Source organism: Podarcis pityusensis, assembly GCF_964106645.2.
Source record: "Podarcis pityusensis genome assembly, chromosome: 12".
NCBI lineage: Eukaryota > Metazoa > Chordata > Lepidosauria > Squamata > Lacertidae > Podarcis > Podarcis pityusensis.
In genome coordinates this window covers 38,846,663-38,872,956 of record NC_138037.1, presented here as the reverse complement: position 1 = coordinate 38,872,956, position 26,294 = coordinate 38,846,663, and the positions used below count along the sequence as shown (strand labels likewise).

At 42.8% G+C, this 26,294-nt stretch overlaps 1 protein-coding gene and 1 long non-coding RNA gene across 8 annotated transcripts in view; one reads left to right on the top strand and one right to left on the bottom strand.

The window, feature by feature from the left end:
- Positions 1 to 26,294, bottom strand: part of PLCL2 (phospholipase C like 2) — a 147,890-nt gene that overhangs the window by 98,117 nt on the left and 23,479 nt on the right. For 3 of the 7 annotated variants that reach the window (XM_080974597.1, XM_080974598.1, XM_080974596.1), the window contains one exon: positions 12,064 to 12,139. The exons of 2 other annotated variants lie outside the window; for them this stretch is intronic. The gene's annotated coding sequence lies outside the window, so the exon portion shown is untranslated. Of the gene's footprint in view, positions 1 to 9,544; positions 10,894 to 11,735; positions 11,784 to 12,063; positions 12,140 to 26,294 lie in introns of those variants that run through there. 2 more of the 7 variants (XM_080974600.1, XM_080974601.1) reach the window with 2 other exon arrangements.
- Positions 12,104 to 24,000, top strand: LOC308459589. The gene is made up of 5 exons (XR_013978193.1): positions 12,104 to 12,169; positions 12,847 to 12,920; positions 14,124 to 14,197; positions 17,797 to 22,645; positions 23,527 to 24,000. It is a non-coding gene; the product is annotated as an uncharacterized lncRNA (long non-coding RNA).

Genomic DNA, 26,294 nt, shown 5'->3' with positions numbered 1-26,294 from the left:
ATTAAACCAAGCATAAAACACTTTGAGATGCCTGCCTTTGCCCAACCATAAACATACATTATGATTTCCTCTTAAGGACAGATCTTGATGCTACAGTATTAGCATTAAAAGTAATTGGGAGGGGGCATAAAGCTATGGGCTAGTTGGCCCAATGTCTGTTTTGGGAAAATTCATGGAAATTAATGCAATCTTCTCCAAGAGAATGTAAGAACATAAGGATAGCCTGGTGGATCAACCCAATGGCCCATCAAGTTCAGCATCCTTTCTCATGGTGGCCAACCAGATGTCTGTGGGAAACCCACAAGCAGGAACTGAGTGCAGGAGCCCTCTCCCTCACTGTGGTTCGTTCCAACTCTTCCTGGCTCGGCTCCAGTCTCCACACCAGGTGCTGGTCACAGATATTAGATGCTCTGCCACTATGGCCTATCCCGAAAATGGGAATGTGAGGAACACTTGGGCTAGAACCAGAGAGACCTTCAGCCTTGTGCAATGCTGCCTTGTGAATCGGCGTTGTTTTAAATAGCCTGCATTGAGGTCTATAAAGGTAAAGGTAAAGGGACCCCTGGCAATTAAGTCCAGTTGCGAACGACTCTGGGGTTGTGGCGCTCATCTTGCTTTACAGGCCGAGGGAGCCAGCGTTTGTTTGCTTCCACAGACAGTTTTTCTGGGTCATATGGCCAGCATGACTAAGCTGCTTCTGGCGAAACCAGAGCAGTGCACGGAAATGCCGTTTACCTTCCCGCTGGAGCGGTACCTATTTATCTACTTGCACTGCGTGCTTTCAAACTGCTAGGTTGGCAGGAGCTGGGACCAAACATCAGGAGCTCACTCCGTCATGGGGATTTGAACCACCGACCTTTCGATCAGCAAGTCCAAGCGGCACAGTGGTTTAACCCACAGTGCCACCCGCGTCCCATTGAGTTCTATAAGGCAAAATAAATAGGCCATAATTTGTAATGTTGTTGAGGGAACATTTTCCCTCATCTCTACACTGGGTTTGCCAGAGGCAGGAGACAGCTTTAGTATTCTTTCCAATGTACATTCCTTGACCTATTCACATATTTATTTATATATATTTATAAATATTCACATATTTATTTTTATAGAGACTGGCATTTGGGAATGAAGTTGTGGAGAAGGATCCCTTTACTACCACTTACTCTAAGATGATCAGTTCAAAAGTATATGAATCTGCTATTTTTCAAATGCAAGCCTGCAAATTCAGTGTTCCTCAAGAAATCTGGCACACTACAAGGAGGATTGCAGAAGATCTTAACTAGGGTCGTCATATGTCTGGAATTTCCCAGACACAGCCAGGATTCAGCCATCGGAAACAGTGTCCGGGAAGAAAGCGCTGCAATGTCTGGGAAAATCTGGACATATGGCAACCCAGGTTGGAAGAGTAGTCTTTGGCGGGATTTTCACTTTTTGAAATATGGCAACCCTATCTTAACAGCAGATCCTGAAACAAAAGCCAACGATGAAAACCTTAATCAGCTCCTCCATCTACAACCAGCCATTTTTTTGTTCATTTGTTTGAATAACAACTGTGACTGAATCTGGCCAAAACAGCTCATGTGGATGCCTCCTCAAATAAGTGTGTTTTGAACATATGTGGAGGATAAAAAGACAGCCTGACAAATAGAGGAAGGGGCTGTTTTATGCATAGGGAGCATAAAATTCATGAATGGGGAATGGAAATAAATAAAGTCCACTGGAGAGGAATCTGAGAACAGCAGAAGGAAGAAAAAGGAGAAAGGGTACACTGGTCTGTTGGAATACGCCTACTTTATATCAGTGGCTTGGTGCAGGTACGATTCCCCAAACTCTTCCCATTTCCTCGAGGTTCACACACTCCCTGCCACTTGATTTCAGCATCTCACTCCTTTTCAGCACTAATGGTTAGCAGCTGTTGCCTCAACCTGAATGCTAACCACAGATAGTGCTCCAGTTTAAAGCTAAGTACCCTGAGTTTTCAACTCATTGCATCTGTAATGCTCACCACAGTTAGCACTGAAAGGGAAAAGGAGGAATTTCAGCAAGTGAGGTTAGAAGCAGCACACAAGCCAGAGGGGGAAGGAGGAGTATTCAGATTCTAGATTGAGAAACATTCTGTCTATAATGAGTCAATGAGATGTAGAGAGGAACAGAGAGGAAATGAAAAAGACCTACTATTAACAGAAGAGATTTAGACACAAGGACTAAAGGTTTCCTGTGCAACAAAATCGTTTCCCAATACTGTATACAGAGCACTGCACACTCCTAATGGCACTCAAATGTATCAGCCAAAACAGAGAAGCCAAGGAAGGAGAACACTGAATACATGAATTGTGTGGACTTATTTTAGCCAGATGGTGTGTCCTCCTGTGAAGCCCAGTGTCCTTGGGATCAGAAGCTCAGGCCTTGTCTTTCTGTTTATATTTTGTAAATATTCCTAAGCCTGCTGTAAACAGTGTACAGTAGTCACACATTTATCTGTTGTCTAAGGAGCAAGTACACAACAGAAGGGGAGTGAAAGCATGCTGCTTATCAAAGCAGTAGAACTTTTCAATGTCGATAAGAATTTTTTGTTCCTCATCAAGGGCATTAGTATCCTTGGGAATACTCAAAAAGAGAAACAGAGGAATATCTTGTAATGGCAAATAACCAAACTCCAAATAAATCCTTTGTTTGTCACCACTGAAACCCTAATTATAGGTGCAAGCGGTGCTTCCCCCCCCCCCAAAAAAAATGTTTAGGGCTACTCTCATTTTCCCACACATATTGAAATACTGCCCTTCAATGAGGCCAAACTTTGATTCATAAAATGTTTAGGGGTATGCGTACCCCTGCCCCTGTACTACTGGGTGCAGGTATTCTTTCGCTATCAGTCATAATTATTATTATTTTGCCGTACCAGGAGTTCTCAAACTACAATGGAAGGCCTCTAGCTCAATGGTAGAATATTGCTTTGCATGCAGAAGGTTCCTGGTTGAATCTCTGTCATCTCCAAATAGGGCTCCCCCATCTAAAATCCTGGGGAGCTGCTACCAGTCAGTGTGGACAATTATGAGCTAGATGGACGAAGGGACTCACTCAGTAGAAGACAGTGTTCCTACACATGGTAATGAAGATCTGCACACAACTACACACGTTGTGTGTAGTCATCTATTTTGTTTTGAATTTGTTTCTCTCCTGGAGTGCACCTTGCGCAGAATAAATGGTTAATCCAAATTGCTCAATCTTTGAGCAGTGTGATATTCCAGGTATTTTCCTAGGATTCGGTTTCCTTGGAATGAGGGACAGCGGAGATTGTGGTCTTTATGCTATATGGCTTAAGGTAAAGGGACCCCTGACCATTCGGTCCAGTCGCGACCGACTCTAGGGTTGCGGCACTCATCTCGCTTTATTGGCCGAGGGAGCCGGCGTACAGCTTCTGAGTCATGTGGCCAGCATGACAAAGCTGCTTCTGGAGAACCAGAGCAGCGCACGGAAACGGTATTTACCTTCCCGCCAGAGGGGGAACCTATTTATCTACTTGCACTTTGACGTGCTTTTGAACTGCTAGGTTGGCAGGAGCAGGGACTGAGCAACGGGAGCTCACCCTGTCGCGGGGATTTGAACCGCCGACCTTCTGATCAGCAAGTCCTAGGCTCTGTGGTTTAACCCACAGTGCCCCCTGCGTCCACCCGTTTACTTGCACATATATACAACCTGAGACTATGATGGCAGGGGGAGGACTTACAGGATTAATACCCCAGAAGGTCTTGCTTCTCCCATCCTCAGAGCCTTGGATTCAAGCAGAAATCAAGCATGGCCCTCACTCTCTGGGTTTCTGCCTGCTTCTAGCCCAGCTCACATAATTTTAGCCATTGTCCTTCTAACTAACAGTCAGGTGAGGGAAGCAGGTCCTGCCCATTGCCCTCTGGCACAAAGCCATGCTTAGGCCCATTAACTCACCAAGAAGCCTGGCTAGTTCAACAACTGAATCCTCCATTAGATTTTAGCCCTTGCTGGATCCAGGAGCCAGGCAACATGCAGACTAACACACCCACACCCACAAATGTACAGCAATATTTTAAAATATGCCATGTTCAAAGAAGCCATTGTGCTATTCTGCTTTCCTCCTTTTGCTCTGATGCTGTCTTTCTGCTTTTACCTCAGCCAAGGAATATTATTAAAGGATTTCAAGGTGATATGTACTCCTTAGTCACCAGCCTAGCAAAATCTGAACATATTACAAAGGGAAGCACAGCTACTCCACTTGAGGGGGAAATGTACTAAGTAATAGGAAGACATTGTCTGTTGTTCATCCTACAAGCCTCAGGGCTAATAAAAATTGTGTTTGGCGGGGCTTGTGTCCTTTTGCAGTGCAAGACAACTACATTTTGTACAATCAAAAATGACAAAAGGGGCTATGAGACATCTCAAGTCCCCATGCTTAAGAGCCACAAGATGACAGCTGATGCAACTAAGGCTGCAATCCAACGTATATCCCACTGAACAAACTACTTCTGAGTACAGATGGATAAGACTACACCGAACATCTCCTTCCTGAACCTTGCCATCACCACCATTGAAACTTTTCCTATTCCAGCAGCCATGATGACATTTTTCACTCTGCAAGAGCTCCTGCCCAGCAGCTTGTTCCTCTGGCCTTATTTCTCTTTCTATCCTCCTTCGCTTCCCACAGCTTTATCCACAATCTCCAGGGATATGTGAGTCTAGCAGACTGTCTGCCAGCAACACCTCTTCTTGCTCCTCTGGTAGCTGATTCCAGAATATGTTTGGGAGAGGGAAAGGGGAGTGATGATCGCTGGAAGCTGCTTATCATCAAATCAGGCTGTTGATTAATCTAGTCATATTGTCTATACTGACTGAGGGCTGTTCGCTAGGGTTTCAGTCACGGTGCCAGGAACCAAAGCAGGAACCTTTTGCAGGCACCACTGAGCTAAGCATGATGCTCTTGCAACACATATGTATACAATAGCAGCTTCTTTTATTCTCTTTTTTATTCATTTTATTCCACTGCCCAGAATACAGATGTGGTTCACTAGGCATCTCATGCAGCTAATATTTTCTCTGGAGGAAACTCTGGAAGCAGCTATCTGGAGTCAAGAAATTGGCATTCTAGGCTGCCAAGATTAAAAGAGTCAAGACAAAGAAAAAAACAAAATGTATTTTTTATCCCCATCGAGGTAAAAATGACAGTAAATTTATATCAGAAAGGACATTTTTCCGCTTATGTAACAACTTGCTCTTTGCACAGGCCAATGCTAATTTGAGGCATCTGTAATGTGTTATCTGAAATGTGCACTGGAAATATATGAAAATCAGCAGAACAGCAATGTATCATTGCTCACAATTTTAAGCAGGGTCATCAATACAGCCAAGAGGCACTTGGATGACAAACATCTGCGTTTTCAGCACTATTATCTTATTGATTGCCCTCAACTCTTAAATGCAAGATGTAGGGTTGTGAACAGGCTTCTGTTTTTGCCCCCCCCATCCCCCTTTGTGCACATGCTGCTCAGCTGAGCATATTCAAAGCCATTCATTTCCATGTTGGAAATTATGTAAAGTAGTAAACATGCAGAAGCACTCTTCTGTGGTTATATGAAAATAGCACCCAGGATTGTTATTGGTTGTGAAAATACTCTCCAATGAACTATACAGGTACTAATATTGCTACTTTGGTAAACTCTCTGAATAGAGATGACTCTATCATTGGTTTATTAATATGCTATTTGAAAGGGAGCATCAATGCACAGATGCAGTCAATCATCCGGGGTGCGTGTGCGGCAATTTCTCCTCTGCTGGAGCTCACACAAGATCCTCTCTAGCATAGATGTTGGGAAGCCTTTCGTGAACAATGTGAGGAAGATTTTAGAAGATACATCTGAGCTGCATTCCGTAACAATACTAAAATAGATATTGCATTATTTTTTTGAGATGTCTCTTTCATGCTCTTGCAACATCTCATTCCTTCTGCACATTAGAAAAAGATTCAGGAGCACCAGTAGGAAGATTAGTCATGAATGATGCTGCCAAGAATAACGGAGAGACAGCCAGGAAACACCAGGAGTACAGGCTAGATGATCAGTGTTCAAATTATTCCTGCCTCCCAGTATGACTAGCCTGTGGTTTCCAATAGCTATATTTCAATATAGTTTCACCTCATTATAGTTTACAGCCAGTGCTGTATGCGCCTGTTCCAAGATTCATAGGGCTCATCTACAGTGGAGCTTAATGTGGGTTTGAAACTGCTTCTAACACTAATTATTTGTTTTTGCAGTGTTCACATGACATTCTCCTGATCCAAGTGGCAGTCCTCACTTTCCCACTGGTAAATTAGGATTCTCCTGATTTGTGGATAATCTGATAAGGAAAGAAAATCCAGTATAAACTTGCATGTTACCTGACAGCGGAGGTACTGAAGCGCATTGTATGGGTGAGCTTTTTTCCATGTGTGATGATGTTTTTCAGTTTTTCGCTGAGAAACATTTCTTCCTAAGTTGCTTGTAAGAAGTCAAATGTTGTGTTACAGCTCTCAGTGTTACAGAAAATGTGATCAAATCACTTGGTAGTATTTAACGCTGTTGATTTGCCACAGATAGAAGTTGCCTGTGCTCAGATGTTTCTAATCTTTCCATCAAATGCTTCAAGAGAGTGTGAACTTTATGTAAACGAAAGTGAAGGAATTGCAAAACCAACCTAACAAACCTAAATAGGCTAAGGCTCAAACTATAAATAGGAATCACTGGGCGAACAAAGAACTTAATCTGAAAGTCCCACAATAAGAGCAATAATATTGGCTCAGGTCAACTAGGGGCATGAATCTGTTTAAAATCATGCATCTAGCATGATACAGATGTTCACAATGTAAATATGAACGTGCATTATTCCAGGATGTTTCCATGATTATTTCCCTACCTATGCAGTACTAGTAGAGACTGTTTGCACTAGCGGAGTCTGTCAGTAATGTAATTCTGTAATTTAGCAAAAAGAAACACCAGCTCTTTCTTTAGCACAGTAGGATATGATGGCTCTTCTATCAATTTCCATCTAGTTCTTTTCAGAAATTCTCATTAGGGCTGTTACTGGCACTTCAATTCTGTTTTCCTGTTCTTTCCCTTTGGCTCAGTGCCCATGTTATATTCCCTGCTATTCAGATGTTCTGTTTGATTACACCTGGCCGAATAGTACTAACTGCTCGTCCCAATCTCTGATCCTTGAGATCAATCCATTACGTGCTGACCATGCAAGAACCCAAATACTAGAGGAGACCCTAAGCGTAGCTATGTTTGTTGAGTCAATATTGAAAGAGAGAATTCTTTTGTTTAAAACATAGACATCAGTTGGAGCCCTTGCGGAGCAGAAGAGTCAGTAAATATCAAGAATGTTTAACCAGATGTGAGAGAAGCGGCACAGTAACAACTTTCAAAACTAATACAATCAGAAACCATTTTCACAACTGGAAATTTAGGCACAAATTTTCTATCCGCTTTCCTGTTTTATCGTCTTAGTTTTATTTCTACGCCGCCTTTCTATAGTTAAAACCATGCTCATGGTGGCTTAGAACACAAAAATGAATACATAATTACAAATATAGCAAAAGTAGTCATAAATAATAAAACACATCAAAAAGTACACAACCAAACTGAAAAACTTCCACATAAATAATATCTAAAAAATAATCACAAAAAATTAATATCAGTAACAGCAACACAACCCCCTAAACCAGTGCTTTCCAAACTGTGTGTCGCGACACGTTACTCTGTTGGCTGCAGTGTGTAGGTGTGTTGCACAAACGCTTCCCATGCTCCTCCCGGGGCCCGAAAGGGGTTAGTTTAATCTCTGGTTTGCTGGCAAAACTGAATTATTGTGTCGTGAAATGATGCATGTCTAAAAGGTGTGTCACCGACATTAAAAGTTTGGAAAGCTCTGCCCAAACAATTCCCCAGCCCAATAATCTGTTCAACAACTTCAACTTTTGTAGCGGGAGTCAGTCAGCCCTGACCTCCCAAGCCAGATGTCAAAAAGATCAACAAGACAAGGGGCAGGTCTTCCAGGACTCACAGCCAAGATAGCTATGTATGACTGAATATGAATTACATAAGGCTGTAGCCCTATTTAGCCATGCTGACAAGCCCCAGTCCTCTTCTCAGCATATCATGGTCTCCGTCTTTACAGCTGTCCTTAGGTTAAAGCAGGGAATCTCTTGTACTTGTGAAGGCTCTATCCCGCTCCCTGCCCTGGTGATTTGTAACTCTGATTATGTGGAGTTCGCCATCGTGCATACATAATATATAATAATATTATTTATTATATTATATATTTATTATTTTGCCAAATGCATAAAGCTGAATGTTAAATGTGCTTAAGTTGCAGACTTACTGTATGTGCACAATAAAGAGTTCTACAGTGGTACCTCGGGTTACATAAGCTTCAGGTTACAGACTCTGCTAACCCAGAAATAGTGCTTCAGATTAAGAACTTTGCTTCAGGATAAGAACAGAAATCGTGCTCCGGCGGCGCGGCAGCAGCAGGAGGCCCCATTAGCTAAAGTGGTGCTTCAGGTTAAGAACAGTTTCAGGTTAAGTACGGACCTCCGGAACAAATTAAGTACTTAACGCGAGCTACCACTGTAGTTGTGCTTTGTTATAAGTAGGATTGCTATGCCCCAACCCAGAGACTGCCACTTTTAAGAGCTCACACAGGTACCAATATTGTTTCCAAAGGTCTCCGTAGTCCTCACCCAATCTACTACACTGCCTGCTGCAGTCACCATGCCTATAAGTGTGGCTCACAATGTGCAGCTTGATGGTGTTTTCCTCAATGTGCTCTACCTATGATGAAAGCTAGCTGCCAATAATATTGTTAGCTTTGGATAATTGACTTTATAGCAATTAATCCTTTAGAACAGCCTTCCCCCAAGCTGGAGTCCTCCAGATTGTGGACTCCAGTTCCCATTATCCCCATCTAGTATGGATGACAGTCAGGGATGATGGGAGTTGTAATACAAATCATGTAGATGGCCCCAGATTGGAGAAAACTGGTTTAAAGGGAGAAAAAGAGGTAAAGTGGAAGTAGGGGGTTGGGAAATGTGATCTGTATAAACCAATACACTTTTCAATAGTAAGTTATTAACAAAGCAAAACAAAATGGAGGAAGGGAAAGGCTGTTGCATACGGTTGTAAACCACATCCATAGGATTATCCAACACATGGGCACCAGAATGCAATGAACACACAATGGCAAGTTGTGAAATTAAAGGCCTTTGTGGCACTTGTCCCCAATCAACTTCTGGTGTGTACACACATTAACCGTAAGTTTAACACTGCTGAAGACCAAGGAGCCATATTTTGGCCACAGGCTGCCTCTTCTGCATGGGTCAAAAGCTGGAGGGGGGGAAACGTTAGGTGGGGGACCTCAGGCTTTGCCTCTCTGTCTGTAGGAACTCACCCCAGACCACATCCATCACTAGCCCTGCTCCACATATTGCTTGAGTGCTTTTGCCCGGCTGGAATTTGTCCTTGAAACTGCAATGATGTTTCTTGCTTACCTGGTCAGAGGATGGAGATCTAGGTGTAGAAATCTCCAGCTTTGTGCGGCTGGAATGTAGCTCACTGTAGAAAGGTATGAGTCACATCTGTTGCTCCACCTACCACTAGCTTGCAGTTCTTGGACGTTTGCCCATGAAGGAATGCAGCCTTGAGACTCAACAAGGTTCCCCGCCCCTACTTTAACAGAAGGCACGACTGACCAAGCCTGCTAATATTCCTCAGAACCTGACACAGGATTGCTCATTCTAAAGAGATATCCTCAGTCTGTTTCCTCAGGATTCAGCAGAATCTCACTTCTCTCTATATTTGTTTACTTTGTTCTGCTGAGTAATCACCCACAAAAGCATATGGGTGATCTTCGGTCACCACTTCTTTAAGAAGTTCAACACCGGCTGCCAGTTTTGCTTCCAAGCATACTCCAAAGTGCTGATTTTAACCTTTAAAGATCTAACTGGATTGGGACCATGATCCCTGAAGGCACTACTCCCTAACAAACTTAACATAAATTAAGTCCTTCAGAATGAGGCCTCTCTGTGCCCTCCTGATCCTTAGATATTTGTAGGGTGCCTTCCAGAGAGTGTTTGGAATTTGCTGTGTTTAGAATCCCCTCTCCTAGTTTTGCCTAACTTCGTCATTAACATCTTGTTCACCTGTGCTTTTCACACTGTGTGGTTTTACTCCTGCTGATACTAATTTATTGATTTCGGGCAGCTTTTTTTAGATGGTATTTGCACTGTTGATTTTCATTTCTATCAGCCACCTTGAGCACTATTTTTAGGGGAAAGGCAGGATAGAAATGTCCTAAATAAATCAATCAATATCTGGCATATAGTTCATCTCTTAGTTCCTTCTCTGCACTAGTCACCATAGTGTACTTGGCTGCCTAGATATCAGATTAGTTTCTCTATTTTTTCCCTTCTATACAACGAAGCATTACACCAGGAGTAGCTAACATGGGGCCCTCCAGATGTTGTGGACGACAACTCCTATCATCCCCAGCCAGCATGGTGAATGGTTAGGGATGGGAGTTCTAGTCCACAACATCTGGCGACAACTAGATTGGCTACCCTTAAAATACTTCAATTTCTCACTGACTCCACATCCTTAAAATAACAGTTTTTATTAAGTGTTACTGGGTTAACACTTAGTCCTGTTACAAGAAATCCCAATGGGAACAAATTTACGCCTAATGCAAATGGTGACAAAAAGTGGTTCAGGTTTCTGTAAGTGTCCTGTTTCCCTACCCTCAGTTATATTAATACAGGGGTTGGCAACCTAAGGCCCATGGGCCGGTAGCGGCCCACGAGGCTTGTCTAACAGGCCCATGGCACCCCCTGACACCCACTCTTACCAACACGGCATGGGGACTGACTTCTGGGTTGATGGCACCTGTGCGCATGCGCATGGGTGCTCCTCCAACCCGGATGTGTGCCAGAAATAGCGTGTGCACACGTGTGCAGGGCGGAGAAGTACCCATAAGCATGAACACATGCTATTTCCAGCGCACTTCCAGGTCACAGGAGCACTGGAAATAGTGTGTGCGCACGCGCACGGGCGCTCCTCCAACCCGGAAGAGCTCACATGTGCACACGCTCTGGCCCATCCTCCAACGGACAGAGTGCTGAACGGCCCATCCTCTGATAATCCTCTGTATTAATGCCTTCAGCTTGGGTGGAGGAAGAGGACTTCAGTTATGAACATGTCACAAGGGGAAAGGGTTAAATACACCCTTTCCCTGTTGCTATCCTCAATAAATTCACAGCCCTACTCAATAGCTGCTTTGAAGCTTTAGAAAAGGCATTCAAGGATCTAAACCCAGATCTCCTGCCTAATGGGAAATCTGGCACTCACACAATAGGAAGGAGACTAGTTAGACCAGTCTCCTGAAGCGGCAAAGTCCAGCATCAATCATATTGGCCTTATCTGCGCATCAGGGTACACTATTGTTAATTGCTCTTTTTCGGTCTGTTCTGCTCCACTCCACTACCAGTGAGAGCAAATAAACTACATTCACTGTGGGTTCTCAGCAAGCTATGCTCTGTAGCTAAGATTATTTCTTAGCGTACTGATGATGGCATATTGGAGCAAAATGTGCTACATTCCCTGGTTCATGGAACGTGAAGCCAGGGGTTGTGGTCTTACACCCAATCCTCAGCATTTCCTCCCATATCCTCCTGACAAAGTATTTACCTTGTACTATGTGAAAGGTTCTGGGCGTGGGAGCTTCCTTTGGAATAGTGGAGAAGAGTGAAGAAGAATTTCCAGTTACCTAGCAACTGTTTATCCAGTGTGTTCTAGTTGTTATGCAAATGGAATGCCACTTAAGAAATACTGTAAATTAAATGGCATTTTTAATTATTCTCATTATTAACCACAACAGATATGGGGGCAGGGGGGGGAGAGCGGTGACTTTTCAAGTAATCTAAACTTAAGAGATCTAAGGAGAAGAAGAAAAAGTACCTTAGATGTCGGATGAGGGGCACTAAGTGCTACCAGTTACACAACTTCAAGCACTTACCTTGCAAAGAGCTGAAGTTGATGATAAAATGATGGGCTTCTCTTGTTTAGAAAAATTCAGTCCTCAGAAAACTTGCCTGTTGGGAGAGGGAAGAGTCTGACAACAGGTAACTCGGAGGACCGTGATGGGGCCAAATCTCCATCCAGAATGCTACCTCGTGCAACACAGCAAGGGTGTTTGCCGCCAAAGTGGTTATCATTTTGGCAGCAATCTTTCTTGTCATTAGGAGGTTTCGAGGTGTGCAGAGGAAGGCAATGATAAAGGGTCTGGAAACCAAGCCTTATGAGGAATAGTTGAAGGAATTGGGTATGTTTAGCCTGGGTAACAGGAGACTGAGAGGAGCTATGATAGCCATCTTCAAATATCTAAAGGGCTGTCACATGGAACTTCCTGTTCCGATTGTCTGAAATCAAATTGGTAATCCATTGGAAGAAAATCAAGGTGGATGTGCTTAGAGAGAATAACAACAACAAGAAGACATAGATAGAATTTAATTGTTGGATCTTGAAAGACTGACATTTCCCTTTGTTTGTAGAACAAAAAGTGCAATAGGATCTGCCTAGTCGCTAATCAAAATTTTAGAACAGTGTCTAAATATCTGTAATGTCCCTGTGGACTAAATGAATGACTAGTTATCAAATATCAGAAAGCCTGGTTCAAGTGACATTGCCCACTCAACAACTAAAACTTCTTTCTCAAATCCATTTGAGTTGCATGTTCTTCCCTAGTCAAATTGTTGTCATATAATGTGTCAACAGTTGTGTGTTTTTTCAATATCTCCAGAGGCAGACAGAAAAACCTATTGCGTTTTGAGGGTGGAGGAAAATAACCGCCTACTTCTGCCAGGATCTTTCAAAGTATGGAGGAGTAACAAATAATGGAAAATTAATTAATCACATGTTTGTACCTTATACTCAGCAACACAAAGTTGGCTTTTAGCATGTCAGACCATTGATCATAGCTCAGAACCTTTTGCATGAAAAACATGAACTCTAACCACTCCTCCAATTTTATCAAAATAATTCTTCTTATTCCTGCTGCTCTAATAATGGTATACTTTGTAACATACACATCAAGTAAGACAAAAATAATTTAAAAATAATTATTACCGTTTATTGCCAACCTTTTACCCGCAAGGTCCCAGGGTGGCTTGCAACAATCAAAACACAGTATTAAAAATTAGTCTTCCTGCTGCTAAGAGTAATACTATTTTATTTCTTGCTTTCAGAAAGGGCATTCTATTACCCTCTGAGCAGATCATGTTCTGATCACAAAGTATTTCTGCAACTCAACAATAGTGGTGATGAAAAATATGCCCTCACTCCTCTACACAGAAGCTATTATATTTCAAAAGCAACTCAGTTCTCATGTTTACAGACTGTCTTGACCGAAGACCACAGCACAAGTATTGTGTTGTTGCAGACTGAATGCCATTTGTTTCCACAAAAACAAGCCCTCACCTTTTCCTCCCCGTTTCTAAATAAGAAAGATTTGAAACTCATAGGATTTGACATAGCAAGCTTTGCTACAAAACCTTAGCCATTTTGCAAGACAGGTGAGGTTCCCCTTTATGAACCATCATCAATAACCTGGACCACACTGTGCCGTTCCAGAACCAATCCAAACCTACCTTAAATGAAATGTCAGACTGCCTTTCTTCTGCTGCTCAGAGTGTTTTCTGCTAAGCTTTCTCTTTCTCTTTCTTCCTCTTGCCAGTCCTCTCCCCACCCCCCAGGTTGCTAGGCAACCAAATGATATGGCTGTGCATGCATGTCCAGCAATAACGAACACTGTGTGATAATTTTTTATTTGATTTCTTAAATGGAAAACAGGGGAATATCCTGGCAAAGTTTCACCTCCTAATGAGTAAGTTTCAGAAAGTTTAAGCTTCCAAATACACACCAACCAAGCCACAGAACTTTTAGACGGTGGAACACCTAAAATTACCAGCCTACTGTTATATAACCTTCATTGTTGTATTGAATGTTCCATGGACATTTCTTTGCTTATTTTAACTGCATGACAAACTCTCACCTGCTGAAATTTCTTCTTCTACACAGCTATTAAAGTTGCAGATACCCTGGTTTCTATTGGGTCTGGGCACACTCTCTCATGACCTTTTGTACCTGGGAAGGTAACCTTTTAAATACTAATAGGCAACATCCAGTCCAGCCAAGCTTGGGCATTTGTAAGACTGCAACCCTATGCATGCTTGTTTGGAAATAGGCCCAAGTTAAACACAGTGAGATTTACTTCCAAATAGGCAAGCACAGGATTAAACTAAGCATCCCATTTGTTTTAACGGCAGAGGTGCAAAGCACTAGCCTGAGCATTTACTATGTTTTACAAAGGTTCCTTCCCATTGCCTCCAAGTGTCCCTGTTTTCCAGGGACCGTCCTGGAATTATGAAAGTCATCCTGGCTTCTGATTTGATCCCAAAATGTCCCTATATTTCCCGCCAGCGCCGAGCTTGGGGAGGTGGATGAGCTACCGTTTGTCCCTGCAGCTATGAAGGAGCACCTCATTGCATCTGTAATCAATAATATTGTGGCCATTTCGATCCCAAGCTGGTGTCATGTCATTTTTGCTACTTCTGCATCCCAGTGGCCCCCAGCCCACTGCACATGGGCCTGCAAAGTTGTGTGGCTGTGTGCATGTCTCTGTGGGGGAGGGGGGTGGAAGGATGTGTGTACTTGAGTGTGAGCCTGCACATGCAAATCTTTGGGACCCTAACCAACTGCCCCTCCCTGGCTTAACCCTAATTCTACAACAGGAAATGTAAATCTACATTTCGTATTGTACACTGGTATCTGCAGTGGATATATAATTTGTAGTGTGAACGTTAAAATTGTAATGTAATATTGTCTTTTATTGGCTTGTAAAACGTCAGGATTATATTTTACAGTGTGGTAATAAAGAATTCTGTGACATTACACACACACACACGCATGCACGCACACGTTCCTCTGCTCCTTTCCTCAGCAATTGAGAAATCACTTCATCTCTGTGATGAAATTTCTCCCTCTTCCACCCTCATCCCAGACAACCAATCTGTTAAAGTGGATGGCTACAGTGCCCTCCCTTGACTTAACAATGACTGAACAGATTGAGGGCTTTTTTATTTTATCAGGCTCCTCCACTAGGGGCTAGGTTATATTCAGAAATATCTGTTTGCAGCTCTGACAGGCTCTGACCCTATGTAATCTCTCTAAATATTTGTAGACTATATATCTGACAGTCAACTGTTAAGGCCAAATGGCTTCTTCCATTAATACAAATTATTACATTTAAAATAAACAGGAGACAGTTAATCCAGCATCTGATTTCTCTATTCATATAAACTTATGAAATAGCCACACTGAATCAGACCATGATCTTTCCAACGCAATACTGTCTTCCAAGCAAGTGTCTTTCCAAGCTGTGATGAGACTTGGAAAGCACATCTTACATCACTAAGATACATTCATGAACTGGATACTTTGCTTTGTTAATGGTGTTTCACAGGCCAACCTGGGTCTTTGGCTTAATAATAACAATAGAGAGTTCCATCTGGCAGCAGGAGGAAACTAATGGTGGGGCGAAGTGAAATGAAATCTCAAACCTCTTAAGTTCCCACTCTCCAATTCTCAAACATAGTGCAGTTCTACAGCTCGGAACACATGGATTCCTTGCGTATTTTTAGCCAATAATGGATCAACATTAACATTTTGGCTGGTACGGTAGATCCTTACCCAAATGTGATATTGCTTCAACACCATGCAGTTGGCAGTAATACACAAAAGGGTCAATTCAAGTCATAGAGAATCATGTACCAGCAGGCAGCGTTCCCCATATGTCCCTCTGCTAGTAATGTGTTGCTACACTGGAGCTGTAGAACAAAGATGCAAGCATCTTCCAATGAGAAAATACTTTAAAAATAATCTTTTATAGAGGTTCACAACCTGGTGAAGGCATAGCTTGTGTACCTTTCCACTGATAGCACAAAAAATGTATTATGTGTGGAAATAGTGTATTAACGTAACTGTACCTCACCAAAAACATGACATTCATGCAACCAAATTCCATATAGCTATCACAGTCCTGATCAATCGTCCTATAACCTCACAAGAATTTGCAGAATTTAAGAAAAGCTCTGCTGGGTCAGTGATCCACCCAGTCCAGCACAGAATCCAGTTCTCATAGTGGCCAACCAGATGGGCCAACCATGGGAAACCTGCAAGCAGGACCTTGGCACAACAGTGCTCTTCTCACCTGCAATTCCCAGCTACTTGTATTCAGAAGCGTACAACCAGTAAAGGTAGAGCGTAACCATTGTGGCGTAACCACTGTTTGAGGAACAGAAAATTACTGTAGTCAACAGTCCCTGGCTTCTCTTGCATATGCTAGATCTTTGCATAGAAACGGCAGGCATAGATTTTGTGTATTTCAATAGAAGGGACACAAGATACCATCCTAGATCTGACTATTTGTCCCTCTATCCTAGTACAGCCTACTCTGGCTGGCAGTGGCTCCGGAGTCTCAGTTGTCTTCCCCATCAGTTTTTAACTGGAAATGCCAGGGATATTCTGGGATCTTTGTGTACAAAGCAGACATTCTACCACCAAGCTATGCTCCCTCCACCCCTACTGGAAATGCCAGTGATAAGCTGGGATCTTTTCATTCCATGGCCTGAGGATACCTGAGGCTTCTTTTGTGTATTGCCCACTTCCTCAATCAATTAAAAGTTCCAGGGGAAGTACTACCCAAGTATGGTTTCCTTTGGAAGTGAAACCACTGGAGACTTAGTACATGGTAGTAATATTTACTTTATTTACAAATATACAAAGAGAGCATTCACTAAGATAAGAAAAGAAGGCATCACATCTGCTATTCCGTATCAAATTCCCAGCTGTAAGTTGGCTCCATCTATCCACCTCTTCTGAAAATGATAAATTTATCTCTCTTTCCCCTACACTTTTCTCTCACTTACACACACACACACCCTTCCATCTTCTTGTAGAGAAGTATGTTTCACCTTCTTCGAACTCTGATGGCTGTCTCCTTCAAAACACTCAAAAGTGGTCTGGCTGTCAGGATACTTTTTCCTAATCCGTTTTTTTTTTAATTGACTAGAGTAGCAATTTACCTAACAAAACAAGAAAGAGGTTCATTGCATCTTAATGAGTAAGTAATATATTATGGCATCAGCTTTTCTGGATTACAGTCCACTCCATCAGTTGCATGAAGTGTTATCCTGAGTTACAGATGGAGGCGGGATTGTAAACAGTGGGAACTGTAATGCAGAAAATGCAGACAGCGACAATTACTTAATTAACACTGGTCACATTGGTAAATCAATTAACAGATGTAATGTGATAAAAATCCTTTCTCCTAGTTCAGTTTTTGAGTGAAGCAGTTGATGAACTGTAATTGAGCAGTTTCACAATGCAACCTTCCACTGAAGTTCTTTTGTTCGCTTAGCCACTAATAATAGCCTTACCCTCCATGAATTTATCTAATCCTCACTACATCGTGTGGAAGCAAATTCCATAATTTAGCTATGTGCTGTGTCAAGAAGCACTTCCTTTCATTTGTCTGGAATCTTCCAACATTCAGCTTCATTGGATGCTGGAAGATACATTTTCACTCTTTTGCAACCACTCTGTCCCTTATTTCCATTTAAGAGTTAGGAAGCAGAAGAGAGTCGGAAATGAAATTGTGCCCTAACCCTATGATGCTTTTTTCCTTTTATAGGACAAATTCAAGGGCAGGAAGTTGGTTGTTGATGGCTCTTACTCATAATAGCCAAAGATGGAACCATAATATTCAAAGGAAGCATACTTCTTACTTCAAGATACCAGGGACCAGCAGCAGAGGATGGGCTATCAGCATCGTATTCCATTCGTGGGGTTTTCAAATACACTTTGAGAAATGCAATGTAGAAATAGATGGACTGTGGTCTAAGTCTCCCCACAGTTAGGGAGGATTTCCTAACTATGCAGAGCATTTAGTCTAGACTTGTACTTTAAAAAAAAAAATCACAGGGCACTGAGGTTCTAGCTAAATATATACACAAAAGGAGACCATGTATGCTTGAAGTGTGACATTTTTTCTGATCACCACTGCTAACCAAGCACAACTGAGACACAGAAGTGAATTGCAATCAAATGAAGAGCTGCTTAGATTATTATGAGGAAGCAGTCTGGTAGACCACTCCTGCGCATGTGATTGCAGGTCCATTTTTTGATGGCATCAATCAAATATTATTGTGAACTTCCAGCTAGGCTTCACACAATCATTAATGGCAGAGTTGAGTCAATAAGGTCATGAAAAAAACTCTTGTTGTGAAATGCTGTTATTCCTAAGCAAATATTTGGGTGGTGGACATCTAACGTTTGTATTTCTTGCTTTTGCATTCTGCATAGGGCAAACAGGTTAGTCTCTACCTAAAAGAATGGGCACAGATCTGACAGCAGAAATGGCAATATATTCAGAAACTAATAGGGTTTTCAACTTCCCAGCTTATTCTGCTACTGACTTTAAAGTGTCTGTACAAAGGGACTTCAAAGGGAGACTGCACTGCGAAAGTGCTCAATTACAATTCATTAAGAGGTTCATTGCTGTTATCTGTGAACTGAATAGGGTAAAAGGGTTTTTGTTACACCACCAGTGTTAATTGGCTTATTAATCCCAGTATATCTGCATTAGCAACAATAGCTGTTTTGTGAATGACCACTGTTAATCACATAATTATGGAAATTTGCCTACCAAACCACCTAATTTAACTTGCACCTTTGTTAATATAAAAAATATGCAGTTTGTCTTTATTCTTGTTTTCTACCTACCAAGGAATCTGTGTGTTTCACCTAAGGTTGGAGAGAGATTTGGGTAACAGCAGCTTCTTCCATTTCCAGAGATGGGAAAAGTTGTGTATTCCACCTTCCCAAAAGGCTTTGGTGTAGCCAAAGACCCGCAAAGCACCTATAACACATCATTTGAATGTCTGCTACATTCCCCCTTCTTAAGACTATTACAAGATACAGACTCATGGCTTTGCCACCAGCTAATTCCCCCACCCTCCTTCTCTCCCCCTTTGCTTGGTTTATCATCTAGCCTGATGAAGCGTTCTGGAAAACTCAAAAGCTTGCGCACTGTTTTGTTGCATTTATGCTTGTTCCCTTTCCTTGTGAACTCGCTATTTATAATTCCCTCCACTGACTATGTAACTGTGGCAGTGTAGTATGGTATAGTGGCTAGTGTACTGGACTAGGACTGGGGAGACCCAGGTTCAGATCCCCACTCAGCCATGAACTCACTAGGTTACCTTGGGCCAGTCATGCTCTGTTGGCTGAACTTCACATGGTTGTTGTGAGGATAAAAATGGGGAAGGCGAGAACTGTGTGTGCCAGCCTTGAGCTGCTTGGAGGAAAGGCAGCATAAAAATGTAAACAAACACATAGTGCATCAGATGAAGTGGCCTGCAGACCTTGAAAACTCTTGTTACAATAAATGTGTCTTTAAGATGACAGAATAGCTGTTTTTGCTGCAACAAATTAAGACAGTTACCCTCTGCAAATGACTGTTTCCTGTTTTGTTTTTTTTAAAATGCTTCAGAACCAAGGATGTATATTTTTAGTGCACTCGGGACATAGAAGCCAATGATGTCCCAACACAGAAAGCTTTTAACCTGCACAGTAGAAATGAATGCAGAGTCCACCTGTGAGTTGGACATGTGTGTTACAGCCCACATACGGTATGTAAAGGTGCAATACAGGCCAGCAGATAAACTGACACATGGACAAGCTTATGTGGGGCAATGTGGTCCTTTTGTTACCCAGCTCCCAATCTCTATAGGGCTTTCATCATCAAGCCCGTTGCTTTGAGTTCAGAAATGAAATGGCAGCCAGTGCAGCTGTTTTAAAACCAGGGAGATAGTTTCCATTGCCTGGTCCCAATTTGTAGCCCAGCAGTTACACAATTTTGGAGTAACAACAGCTTCCAAGCACTCTTCAAAGGTAGTCCCGCCTATAGCAGAGTTGCAGCAATCTGATCTGAAGGTTACCAGATACTTATGACCAGGCTGCTTCTGTCCAGGAGGGGTCGCATTTGGCACACCAGCACCATCTGGTGGAATCTGCTGTATGTTGCAGGTGCCACTTGGGCCTCTAGTATCGTAAGTGAAATATGTTTAACTGTTGTTTGCCCCATAAAACACAGCTGCTGTGCTTCCTGTTACTTGCTGGAGACAGTGGTTATGCAAATGTTGCAGGACCCTATTGGACAGTGCCTATGACATCACTGGCAGGCATGTCATTAATCCCTCCTTTGTCCTATTCACACAATCTTGAACTGCTTGTTTATTTTAACTTCTCCACTTCCTCAAACACTATGCAGCTGCATATGGTACTAAAAACAGAGCTTCCCTCTTGAGTTAGGCTACCCTGTGTGGTGCAGTTAATTCCACTTTATGAGGGTAGAGGTATTGGGTCACATGGCAAGCAGCTGCTACAAGGAGGACATAGAAAGCTGTGTCTGGCTGGAAGTTGGCAACCCTACAGTGTAAGGATTTTTGTTTTTAGAAAACAGGAGCTGAGTCAGTCTTGAGAGTGTTGCTTTTCAATTTCTTGCACTTAAGCAAGAAATGATGGAGATCATGCCACACAGCAGGTTGTCAAATCTTTTATCACACCACCTGAGGCCTCAGAAGACAAGTCTTCAATACATCCTTGCTGCCAGAACTATAGCTGATCTTTAGAAATCCAGCAACCATCTACCACATTTATCACTTTTTATTCTCTTTCCTATATAGATGAGATAAAATTTGTAAGAAATGTTCAAGCAGTTGGTAGAGATAAGCAACAGGAAAATTTATTGAGCTAAGTGATGACCTAAGCATCTTTTCAGTGCTGGAACACACATTTCTCTTGAGAGGGAGTGTGTGTGTGTGTGTGTGTGTGTGTGTGTATTTAAAGAAAGCCACATTTGTACAGATATTCCCCTGGCAATAGCCTATGCCCTGTTTACCTTCCCCATGTTACCTGTGCTCTGGATATTGTATTGCTATCTTTGAAATAGTGTTTGGCTGTCAATGACTATGATAAAAGACATTGGGTGATAATCAATGTAAGTTTTACTCAGAGCAGACCCATTGAAATTCATGAGTATGACTAAATTTCAATGGGTCTACTCTGATTAAAATTTAATTGAATACCATCCTCAACAAATGCATTTGGAACAAAAAAAATTTCCTTCCAGTAGCACCTTAGAGACCAACTAAGTTTGTTTATTGGTATGAGCTTCCGTGTGAATGCACACTTCTTCAGATACACTGAAACAGAAGTTAGAGGGTGTTGTTGTTGTTGTTTAGTCGTTTAGTTGTGTCTGACTCTTCGTGACCCCATGGACCAGAGCACGCCAGGCACTCCTGTCTTCCACTGCCTCCCGCAGTTTGGTCAGACTCATGTTTGTGGCTTCGAGAACACTGTCCAACCATCTCGTCCTCTGTCGTCCCCTTCTCCTTTTGCCCTCAATCTTTCCCAACATCAGGGTCTTTTCCAGGGAGTCTTCTCTTCTCATGAGGTGGCCAAAGTATTGGAGCCTCAGCTTCAGGATCTGTCCTTCCAGTGAGCACTCAGGGCTGATTTCCTTAAGAATGGATGCGTTTGATCTTCTTGCAGTCCATGGAACTCTCAAGAGTCTCCTCCAGCACCATAATTCAAAAGCATCAATTCTTCGGCGATCAGCCTTCTTTATGGTCCAGCTCTCACTTCCATACATCACTACTGGGAAAACCATGGCTTTAACTATACGGACCTTTGTTGGCAAGGTAAGTTAGAGGGTGGGGAGGGGTATTACTCAGAAGGGTGGTGGGAATGGGTGATTGGCTGATAGGTGTGGTAAACCTGTTGACTGTTAACGACTGCAATTGGTCTTACAGGAAAAAGCAAGGGGTGAGATGGCTAAAAATAGCTTTATCATGTATAATGAGATAAGAATCCAATGTGTCTATTCAGACCAGGTCTCTCCATGGTTTGAAGTTTGGTAATAAGTTGCAATTCAGCAACTTCTCTTTCCAGTCTATTTCTGAAATTCTTTTGTACGAAGACAGCTACTTTGAGATCTTGTATAGAATGTCCTGGGAGATTGAAGTGTTCTCCTACTGGTTTCTCTGTCTTGTGATTCCCGATATCAGATTTCTGTCCATTTATCCTTTGGCGTAGGGTTTGGCTTGTTTGTCCAATATAGAGGGCTGAAGGGCACTGTTGGCATTTGATGGCATACAGAATGTTAGAAGATGAGCAATTAAATAGTCCTGAGATGGTATGTTTGATATTGTTCGGGGCAGTAATGGTGTTGTCCGGGTGTATGTGGCAGCAAAGTTGGCATCTGGGTTTATTGCAGGCTCTGGTACCAGTGTCCATGTTAAGTCTGGTTGTTGTATTATTGTGGGTGAGGAGTTGTTTAAGATTGGGTGGCTGTCTGTAGGCAATGAAAGGTCTTCCTCCCAGAGCTTGAGAAAGAGAACTGTCATTGTCTAGGAGAGGTTGTAGATCTCTGATGATGCGTTGAACTGTTTTAACTTGGGAGCTGTATATGATTACTAGTGGTATTCTGTTATTTTCTTTTTTGGGTCTGTCTTGCAGCAGTCTGGCTCTGTTGACTGGGTATTCATCTGGCTCTGTTTAACTTCATCAGGTGGATATTTTAGTTCTTAAAAGGTTTGCTGTAGATCTCTTAGGTGAGAGTCTGTCTGTAGAGTTGGAACAGATGCGGCTGTAACGTAGGGCCTGGCTATATACAATGGATTGTTTGGTATGTTTGGGATGGTAGCTAGAAGTATGTAGAGGAAGGCATGCTTGGCAAATCCACACCGTGATCAACTCCCGCCCGGGAACCAATGTCCCCCCTGTGGAAGGACATGCAGGTCCAGAATTGGCCTCCACAGTCACTTACGGACTCATGGTTAAAACCGTGTTTATGGAAAACAATCTTACTCGGCTACGAGTGATCGCCAAAGAAGAAGAAGAAAAACAAGATACAGACTCATGGCTTTGCCACCAGCTAACTCCCCCACCCCCCTTCTCTCCCTGTTTACTTGGTTTATCATCTAGCCTGATGAAGCATTCTGGAGAACTCAAAAGCTTGTTCCCTTTCCCTGTGAACTTGCTATTTATAACTCCCTCCACCAACTACGTAACTGTGGCAGGGTAGTGTAGTGACTATATGATCTGAATATACAGATATACATCTGTTTCATCTGAGCTATAACAGAAAAAGATAATTTGCCTAATTTAGCAGGTTTTGGTCGTTCCTATTGTTAAATAATTAGGGGTCAGAATCTCTTACTGCAAATCATCCAGCAACCTAGGAGATCAAGATCTCTCCTCTGCTGTCCTAGGCAAAGCACCAAGAACAGTGTAGTGAGTGCTGTAATTGAGAGACACATTCCTACAGTAAATGGAAGGGATAGGGATGGGGTTATAGAGATGATCCCTGGAAGAACAAAGGCTCTGAACATCAGGGAGGAAGGTGAATGCTCCATAATGACTGCATGGCGAGGCCCAGGCCAAAGCCCGCAGGAGAACCAGCCCAGATCCGACGAAGGGGACAAATGGAGGTCACTCTCCCAGCCACTCCTCGGTTTAAATGGCAAGTGGCCACGCCCCCCAGCTAACCCGATGGTCAGCAGGGGGCGTGATGCGGCTGGGTGTCCTATTGACATGGGCAGCATCCCTCTGCCCACCCCCGGTCACTGGGGGGTCCCGGAACTCCTCCCACAATGCAGCCCTCCGGAAAAGGGGAGCTGTCCTCCAAGAACCTTTCTGAAAAGACTGCCACAGGGAAAGGAACTGTATGGTAAAGACTCACATTAGGGTGATATGCTGGGAACATCTAATCTTCGGAACATTTATCATAAATGACAGTTGGGCTAATGTTTTTGAGTGTTTGTTGTTGCTTCTAGTTGGGAGGAAAAGGGAGATGCAGTGATTGCTGGCATTTAGAGACACTTCATTAATTTAGAGGTTATCTCTAGCGAAAGAGCCAGTCGCAAGAGGAGCTCCAATGTTTGTATCTCTATCGGGCAATGAAATATTATATTAACTTCTTCATGTGAATAAACCCCTAAGCAGAACATTTCAGCACAGGCAGGAATTCTTGTTTTCTACATATGCAACCACATTTGCAGGTCCACCCGCCCATGAGGCAAGGTGAGGAGAGTAAAGTGCCAGCCTATAGCACAGCATCTTGGAGCCTTAAGTGTGTAAATACTTCCCCAGTTATTTTACTCATATTAGTCTAATTGAAATCAATTAGGTGAATCACTACAAGAAAAACAGCTCCTACAGCTATCTATCTGCTGGATTAAGCTCTCAGGTACATTCTAATAAAAGCCACTGACTATATGAGTCACCAGTAGGAGCACTAAAAGGTTTGATATGGAAAATAGTAAGAAGGTGGGGTAGAGTGGTCTGCCTCTCTTGGGAATATCTGAATACATGGCAGGGTAGAAATTCATTCATAGAGATAGTTAGAACCTGCCATAAGCAGAGAATTTTTCCAGCCTTTCTATTGCAATTAGGAAGTTTTCAGGAATGTCTTATTTGCTCTTTCACTATTACAGGTGGGGAACCTCTGGTCCGTTGGCCAGATTTGACATGTCAGGCTTCTTCATTTGACCCACAAGGCTGCTTTCCCCAAAGCATGCCTACCTGCTTAACACCCAATTTTCCAGAGTTCCAAAAAATCTACTACAGATGTAAAAGGCCCCTTGCTGGAGATGTTCATCTGAAGAAGCTAGCATTTCTGCACCATTCACATAGCAGATGAGAGCTATGGGAAATCTAAATTTCCGAGCAAAAGGTCCCATGGCTGAAGGCAGCTGAACCTTCCCCTACCTTACCTTGCCACTCTGTCCTTTACTTCCCAATCTGGCTCCCAATATTGCAGCTAGGCTAGGAGTTGATAGTTGCACAGAAGAGGGACTTTTAACCAGTGCAGACAGCACCATCTGTCTATTAGGGATACAGTGGTACCTCGGGTTACATACGCTTCAGGTTACATATGCTTCAGGTTACAGACTCCGCTAACCCAGAAATAGTACCTCGGGTTAAGAACTTTGCTTCAGGATGAGAACAGAAATTGTGCCCCGGCGGCACAGCAGCAGCGGGAGGCCCCATTAGCTAAAGTGGTGTTTCAGGTTAAGAACAGTTTCAGGTTAAGAACGGACCTCCAGAACGAATTAAGTACTTAACCCGAGGTACCACTGTACTCAAATCTCATCCTTGTTTGCATCTGGTCCCCCAGGGAACATCCTCGGAGCAGGAGCCCTGACTCTCCCCACCTATGAACTGGAGCGAGACAGGCAACAGTTTTCAGATGAGGGGAGGCTTTGTCAACTCTAGTTTCTTTTAATGGGGGAGCTGTGTGTGTGTGTGTGCGCAGTCTTCTGGAGACCATGGCAGTGCGGCCAACCTAATATCAACCAACATCAAGCTGTATATAAAGCAACCCTTTACATCTTAAATGATGTTCTGGATAGAGAGGAGGATGTTACAGCACCACCAATGGAGGGGCAAGAAGCAGCTGTGTTGCCACCAATGGGGGGAAGAGCAGTGACAAGGACATAATGTTTCACAGTCAACAGCTGCCTATGCCCCATGGTGCCGCTGGGTCTTTAATCTTTATTTTATGATTTGTTTCTTCCATTCTATGCCCTTTGGACCCTGCAAACTCATTTATAGAAAATCAGTACGATCAAAATGAAAAAACAAACATTAGGAGCAAATAAAGCAAAGCACATGCAGGATTCTGGCCAAATCACACCCATTTCATTTGGCTGGGAAGCTTAGCTTACTGATGAATGCCACTTTACATTATTGTATTTCAGTGTAATAGCAGGGAAAGGGGAGAATACAAGAATTAACTGGGAGTGAGAGCGCCCACGGGGAGATAAATTCACCAAATGAAACGTGGTTTTTGTACCCACATTGGTCACTGTTGTGTACAGTGTTGAGAACAAGTGCCTTGCTTTTTCTTTTACCAAGGCTGTGTCAAGGCATTACTTTGTCTCTTGACTGTGTTGGAAATGAAGCCACTGGACTGGAAGTCATTGAATATGGCTTTTCCCAATTTTCCTTCTCACAGATTATCAAATCTTGATGTTTTGAGTCAGAAGTATGTCAGACTCTAGGAAAGGATAGAGGGGGTTGACTGGCCAAGAACTGAACTAACTTTTGAATGGAGGCCTAGGT